Source organism: Helianthus annuus, chromosome 12, assembly GCF_002127325.2.
Source record: "Helianthus annuus cultivar XRQ/B chromosome 12, HanXRQr2.0-SUNRISE, whole genome shotgun sequence".
NCBI lineage: Eukaryota > Viridiplantae > Streptophyta > Magnoliopsida > Asterales > Asteraceae > Helianthus > Helianthus annuus.
In genome coordinates, this window is record NC_035444.2 from 123262080 (window position 1) to 123269029 (window position 6950).

Here is a 6950-nt window from a genome sequence, read left to right on the forward strand (position 1 = left end):
GGTCTTAAACGTCATTATAGAAACTTTGATGGGAATATTTAAGGTTTAAATATTCAAGAAGTTCTTATGAACTTAAACTTTTTTTTTTACAAAAATAAATGGGTAAAAATATAACGAGTAAATATAATTTTTGGTAAGAAAACTTATATGTTTTTGGAAACTTGCTAAGTGCATGTGATGTGTGCTATATATGTGTATGTATTAGATTCTTATAGGGTGATCAAAATAAATATACATACATGTTCCTACATGGTCCAAGAAATGCTAGTAAAATCGGACAATTAAATAGAATGGTCGAAACGGAAATACATAACACTTGATGATGACAAATTGGGCGTATCGACATCGTGAACAAGTTACTACAAAGTCGAGTCTAAAATAACATATTTTGGACGTTAAAACGATCACATATATAAGTGACCTATAACAAGAATCCTGAAAGTCGAAAACTATAAAAATTACCAAACATTTTTCATGGGAAAAATGAACTTATTTAAGTTGCTACTTGGTAACATTTTGGCAAAAATTGCAAGATTATGTTAATGGACTCATGAAGTTAGAATTGGGCCTATCAAAGTTAGTAATGGGCTAGGACCAAATTCCTTAATACATGGGCTAGGGCCCAATGGCAATATAACATGGGCTCGGCCCAATAACAATAAAAGACATGGGTTAGGCCCAATAACATAGATAACATGGGCTCGGCCCAATGACATGGGCTCGGCCCAATGACATGGGCTCGGCCCAATGACATGGGCTCGGCCCAATGACATGGGCTCGGCCCAATAATATTAAAACATGGGTTAGGTACGATAACATAGATGACATGGGCTCGGCCCAATGACATGGGCTCGACCCAATGACATGAGCAAAGGCTCAATGACATGCGTGCACTGCATGAGGACGTGTGAAGAACGAAGCCGATCACACATAAGTCAATACACATAGAATACATGAATACGCTTACGAATTTAATATGTATAAAATATATGTATATACATAACAATCGAGCGAGTAAACTATCAACGCTCTAAAATACAAAGTTGTTCCAAAGATAACAAATGAGAACATAATAAAGAATTCAAGATGAACAACTTGTACGAGGTCCGAAAGACCTAGTGTCTAACGAGATTAGTACACATGTAGGTTATTGACACGTACGGACGCTCACTTCGATATCAGAATACACGGAACGCAAACTTGTAAGTTCATGTCCCCTTTTTCTCTTAACTGTTTTCGAATTTATAACTCTCGGGGGTGAAATACATGTTACATATGTTTCAATGGTATGATTTGGCTATGAAATGAACTATTAGATCATGTGAGCATAGGCTGAAACTAAAATGCCAATAACTCTCATAAGAAACATGGACAAAGGTTAGATCTAACGGGTACGGCCGAGCCCCACTCATGGTCCATTTATGACTACTTAGAGTGCTTTTGTGTCCCAGTCGAGGTGATTTGACAACGGTCAAGGGGATTTGACACAGTCAAGGTGATTCGACACAGTCGAGGTGATTCGACATAGTCGAGGGGATTCGACACTAATAATAGCCCACTTGGGTTGGGTACTCCCTATGTTTTCACATATATTAATGTCCTTGCAAAACATTAATTGATCTATTCATAGACGCTTTACATACTTGTTTTCAAAGGAATCTCTCAAATGTTTACAAGTTTATTGGAACTCATACAAAACGCATGAACTCGCTCAATTTTTGTTGACTCTTTAAAACTACATGTATTTCAGGAAACAAGTCTTGAGCCGGTGATACATGATTGGATGCAATGATTACCTTTCTTACGTCACACGCAACACAATTCCGCAACTAGCAGGGTGTGACACCTAACTGGCTCAGAAAAAGATAAATAATGTTAATGGTAATATTTTCATGTTCCGGGTATAGTCCGGTTGTTCGGTTGGATAGTAATCCGTTAAAGCGCTTAACAAGCTTTAAAGTGTCGTTAATATTAATTTTAGTGACACAACTTATTCCCGACACTTTGGAAAGTGTCTAATAACATTTTTCTCATGTTTTGGCTCTTTATTAGTTAACCAAATGCTGAATTTTTTGTTAATGTGTTGAATTTTGTACTTAGAGTACGTTTTAGGCACATCCGATCACTGTAGCTTATTCCTAGAGACGCAGTTCTACAACCCTTGTATCCCTACACTCACCACTAGTGTAGTAACTATTTCTGGCTCATACAGGCCTTAGAGGCAGTGTCTGCCTGATGCTGGCTTTATCAGCATATTCAATAGGTTGTCCGTTTATAGTGCTACTGTGCTTTTGTGCATCATGTTTGTCACTAAGGTTCAGCATGTAAATAATGTAGTGACAGTAAGTAGAGTATGATGCAAGTATGTACATGTATCAACATTCAAGTAGCAGTTTATCCACAATTTCAGGTAAGCACAGTAATTAAGCAGAAATTAGCTATTAATTAAGTCGTACGGATACCTGGTTTAGTGAGGGTTGTCACATTCTCCCCCCGTTAGAAAAATTTCATCCCGAAATTTTAAGTTCTGCTTCTAGTCGCAGGGTTCTTGGGAAATAAGTGGGGGTATTTCTCTTTCATCCGGTCCTCACGCTCCCAGGTGTATTCAGGACCATGTCTGGCATTCCAACGAACTTTGACGAGCTTGACACTGCTCCGGCGGGTCTTGTTTACTTTCCAATCCGTAACCTCAACAGGTTCTTCAACGAAGTGGAGCGTGTCGTCAACATGAATTTCGTCAGTAGGAATGACAACGGTATCTTGCGTTGGACTCTTCTTCAAATTGGATACGTGGAATGTATCGTGAACACCATTCAGTTCAGCAGGTAAGTCCAGCTTGTATGCTACTAGTCCAATTCTCTCCAAAATTCTGAATGGACCAATATACCGCAAATTCAACTTTCCACGCTTCCCAAAGCGTGCCACACCCTTCCAGGATGAGACCTTCAACAAAACCATATCACCTACCTCAAACTCTAGAGGTTTCCATTTTCGATCCGCGTAGGCTTTCTGACAGTCACGAGCCGCACTGATGCGATCTCAGATCTGCGCAATCTTATCTGTGGTTTCCTGGACCACATCAGGACCAACCAACTCTCTATCACCTGCGTCAGACCAACAAAGCGGTGATCTGCACTTGTGGCCATATAGAGCTTCGAATGGCGCGGCACCAATACTGGTGTAGTAGCTGTTGTTGTATGAAAAATCAACCAAAGGCAAATGCTTATCCCAGCTACCGCCCAAATCCATAACACATGCTCTCAGCATATCTTCCAAAGTCTGTATCGTCCGTTCGCTTTGCCCGTCGGTTTGTGGGTGAAACGCGGTGCTCATATTCAATTGCGAGCCAAAAGCTTCTTGGAAGGATTGCCAAATCCTTGATACGAACCTTCCGTCTCTGTCGAAAATGATTGAGAGAGGTACTCCATGGCGCGTAACGATCTCTCTCATGTAAATTTCGGCCAACTTGCTCGTATTATCCTTCTCTCTGATAGGTAGGAAGTGCGCTGACTTCGTTAATCGATCCACTGTTACCCAAATAGTGTCATGGCCTTTTGGCGTTCTTGGCAGCTTTGTAATAAAATCCATGGAGATTTGTTCCCATTTCCACTTGGGAATTTCCGGTTGTTGCAGAAGTCCCGAAGGCTTCTGGTACTCCGCTTTAACCTTAGCGCATGTTAGACACTTGCTCACATAAACAACAACATCGCCTTTCATCCTAGGCCACCAATAATAATCTTTAAGGTCCTGGTACATCTTATCCGCTCCAGGGTGGATAGAGTACCGCGACTTGTGAGCTTCATCGAAAATAACCTTCCTTAAACCTCCAAACAAAGGAACCCAAATCCTTTTCTCAAAACATAACGTTCCTTCCTCGTTTGGTACCAATAACTTCTCCATCCCACGGAGATATTCCTCTTCAAGGTTTCTTTCCTTGAGAGCTTCTTTTTGTGCGACACGAATGCGCAAGGAAAGATCGGTTTGGATGATCATCTCTAAAGCCCTAACCCTTATGGGCTTGATCCTTTCTTTTCGACTTAGGGCGTCGGCGACCACATTCGCCTTCCCTGGATGATACTTTATCTCGCAGTCGTAATCATTCAACAACTCAACCCATCGTCTTTGTCTCATATTCAGCTCCTTCTGGTTGAATATGTGCTGTAAGCTCTTGTGATCTGTGAAGATCGTACACTTCGTACCATAAAGGTAGTGTCTCCAGATCTTTAAAGCAAAAACCACTGCGCCAAGTTCCAGGTCATGTGTGGTATAGTTCTTTTCATGCACTTTCAGCTGACGCGATGCGTAAGCTATAACCTTTTGGCGTTGCATCAACACACAACCCAATCCTTGACGCGAAGTGTCGCAATATACCACAAAATCATCTGTACCTTCCGGTAGCGATAAGATCGGCGCATTACAAAGCTTACCTTTCAATATCTGGAACGCTTCTTCATGTTTGATTCCCCAATCAAACTTCTTATCCTTCTGAGTGAGGAGCGTCAATGGTTGAGCGATTTTTGAAAAATCCTCAATAAACCTTCGATAGTAACCAGCCAAACCTAAGAATTGTCGAATCTCGGTTGGCATCTTTGGCGTTTCCCAATTCTTAATCGCTTCGATCTTGGTTGGATCCACGTGGATTCCATCTCCGTTCACCACGTGTCCAAGGAACTGGACTTCTTGTAGCCAAAACTCGCACTTAGAGAACTTGGCATACAGCTGTTCCTTCTTCAGCAATTCCAAAATAGCTCTTAGGTGCTGTTCGTGCTCAGCCTTCGTCTTTGAATAAATCAAGATGTCATCGATAAACACAATCACGAACTTATCCAAGTAGGGCTTGCAAACTCTATTCATCAAATCCATGAACACTGCAGGTGCGTTTGTCAACCCAAACGACATAACTAGGAACTCGTAGTGTCCATATCGAGTTCTGAAGGTTGTCTTCGGGATACTCTCCTCTTGTATACTTAACTGATGGTATCCAGATCGAAGATCGATCTTTGAATAAAAGCTTGAGCCTTGCAGTTGGTCAAACAGATCATCAATCCTTGGCAGAGGGTATCTATTCTTGATCGTCAGCTTGTTCAACTCTCTGTAGTCAATGCACATACGGAAACTACCGTCCTTCTTCTTGACAAACAAAACTGGAGCTTGACGTGATGTCGTGGTCACAATCAAATTTAATCCCAAAAACAACTATAGATAGTGGTAATAGGGTATCGAACTCAGGGAGTATGTGGAAAGTATGTCGATTGTATAGCTTTGCACTTAAACTAAAATTAGACTAAAATGCAGAAATTAAAACTCAGTGATTTGATTGTTTTGGTTTTAATAACTAAAGTTAACTAATTAAATTGCAAATCAAAGACGTAGTTTGTAAACAGATTAGGAACATGCGACCATCCTAAATTTCCGGTTTGCTTTGGACAATTGTGTTTAAATTCACTAGAAAGAATCACATAGACATGATTCGTGTTTAAGTGTTTGTTGTGATAAAAGGGAACTAAGTACTCGGATTATGACAATGCGAGGTTGTTACCCGATAACCAATTGACTAATATCCAACCCTAACCCCTCCCGTGATATCTCGATTGTCAACGACACCAAGAACATACGGTTTAGAATATGAGTATAACATCAATCAACAATTTACAAACAAACATCCACACACCACAATAAACAAACAAAGATTGCAAGTCTATTATTCTAGAAATACGAATCCAAACACAAAAGTCTTAGACAAACCTTCAATTCAGGATGATCACCATGAGTTTAGCCACACATAGCTTGGTGAATCATCATAGCATAAAGTTTAATGTTCATACGGATCGAAAACACAAACGAAATGTTTAGACAATGTTTACAACCAAGCAAGATCACCAAAATCGCCCCTAACAAGCTCCCAAGAACGTCCAATGATGAGAATACTTGAAAAGACATCATAAAACTGCTTAAATGAGGCAGTTACACTTTGGATCGCAGCCGCCACCGTAAATTACGGCTCCACCGTAATTTACGGTGGACTTGATTTGTTTACGGTGGCAAGAGACTGATTTACGGTGGCCACCAATTGATTCTCAGGTCCACCGTAAATTACGGTGAGACCGTAATTTACGGTAGTGACCTGAATGTTCTTCTTTGTTTCATCTCTTGTTCCACGCTCGACCCGTTCATCTCCAAACCCTCCAAAGCTGCATTTAATCCATCTTTTAACTCCCGAACCGCACCTGAAACATAGGCAACAGTAGTTATCTAATTCAAGATAATTACACAATTAAGTGAAGGATTATTTCGTCTTTTAACATGATTAAGGGTTGTCCAACGGACCACCTGTCACATCCCCACACTTAACCGTTGCTTGTCCCAAGCAACTCATCAAATCAATTTCAAAACAAGTGATCAAATTAGCCCAAGCAAAACATGCAATCTTTTTACTAACCCCTTTTTAACACCCAACCAATGCACCCCTCTCTAAATCTCTCCTCTCGGCTACAAGTGAAAACTAGCAAAGATAAGCTAGACACACACACTAGGCAAACGGGTGGTTGCACAATCATAGGCTTGTACCTAAATCGATCATTCTCCTAAAATGTGTCAAACATAAATGCAAATCAAAGGGACTTTCAAGGTTGTAACACGGCTGGGTGTATGAGTAAGAAATGGAATATATATGAAGTAGCGAAAATTCGACCCGGTCTTTTTATTACACAAATAACCAAAATAACAACTACCAAACTAGCTACTAAATACAAGGCAACAAACATCCTTTCTTTTCATTTTTCATATATTTTTTTTTCTTTTTTTTTCTTTTCTTTTTTTTTTTAACAAGCACCATGCAATAAAGCATCACATATCTACGTTACATTACTACAACTACTACTAAAGCTAAAAGACCGGGTCAAATTGGGCAAATTTTTAGGTAAGTGACTAGGGGTAACAATTGATAGGCT